Source organism: Gigantopelta aegis, chromosome 7, assembly GCF_016097555.1.
Source record: "Gigantopelta aegis isolate Gae_Host chromosome 7, Gae_host_genome, whole genome shotgun sequence".
NCBI lineage: Eukaryota > Metazoa > Mollusca > Gastropoda > Neomphalida > Peltospiridae > Gigantopelta > Gigantopelta aegis.
In genome coordinates, this window is record NC_054705.1 from 19,630,185 (window position 1) to 19,631,506 (window position 1,322).

Genomic DNA, 1,322 nt, shown 5'->3' on the forward strand with positions numbered 1-1,322 from the left:
GGGCTGCGTCCCGCCCTCATAGAGAGGAAACCTGCTACATTTTTCCATTAGTAGCAAGGGATCTTTTATATGCACCATCCCACAGATAGGATAGCACATACCACGGCCTTTTTTTTATACCAGTGGTGGTGCACTGGATGGAACGAAAAAAAACCCAAACAACCCCAGCTCAGTACGAAAAGGGTTAATCTAAAAATTAAAATAAAAGTAATTTCTAATTTTAAACTTCTAATAGTGAAAAATACGTCGTAATGTTTCAAAAACTAGGGTCTGTCACTTTAACAGTTGATCAGACACCCTCTCCAAATCCAGCCGTCCCTGCTGTCAATTTCTGTGCATCATACATACCTTTCCACGCTTCGTCACACCCTGACATCTCGCTGAAGAATAGAGAAAAAAACAACAATGAGAACAAAAAATTGGGCGATCCTAACAGGATGGTAATTTCGATGTGCACAGGACCATATCAATACACAACATGTATGTAGTCTACTTTTAAAAATAGAACACGCCCAGCCCAAAACACAGTGTGTTGGGTACAACAGCGAGTCACGGCATTCATTTTGTGGAAAAACCTGGAGAGAAAAATAACATCAGGTACGATTTTTAAAAATATACTTGACTATATAGTTTAGTTTTTTTTCTTCATAGCACTGTTAACATATACTTTAGTGTACGTTTATTACTGTTGTTACTGCTTCCTTTTTATTTCGGCATGGGACAATTTGTGAGGCTAGAAAGGATTTAATTCACCCTGTGCCAGTGCGTTAATATCTATCTATGTAACAGTCAACCTCGACATACATACAATAATTATATATAGATATTTATACATCGATACATACTAGCCAGTGCCAGGTCTGCCCACTGTCTCATGCACGTAAGCGGGATCGACCGCGTATCTTGTAGTCCCCATGTATATAGTTGAGTTAAAGAGCATCCTTTTTATGGATATCTCAATAGCTCAAAAGGTATCGTGGCAAGTCTACAAGTTGCGGGCGATTCGGTGCCATAGGTTCGAGACCAAGCAACGGTATGGGACAAGTTGTGAGGCCAGAAAGGATTTAAATAGACCCTGTGCTAAAGCATTAATATGTATGTATGTAACAGTCAACCTCGACATACATATACATCAATACACACCAACAATCAAAACAAAAACAAAACAAACAAACAAACACACCCCAACCCCCAAAACACACACAAGGACCAACGACCTCCCCCCTCCCCCACCCCCACACACATATACAGCCCAGAAAAGAAGAACACTTTATGATACTTCTAAAATGATTTAAAGTCTCCACTGTGTGCCTATATATAAA

General features: G+C 39.6%; 1 protein-coding gene across 2 annotated transcripts in view; it reads left to right on the forward strand.

Moving 5' to 3' along the window:
• Window positions 1-482: 482 nt before the first annotated feature.
• The window catches only part of LOC121377705, a 28,641-nt gene continuing 27,801 nt past the window's right edge, over window positions 483-1,322 (forward strand). For both annotated transcript variants that reach the window (XM_041505784.1, XM_041505785.1), the window contains exon 1: window positions 483-597. The gene's annotated coding sequence lies outside the window, so the exon portion shown is untranslated. The remainder of the gene's footprint in view (window positions 598-1,322) is intronic.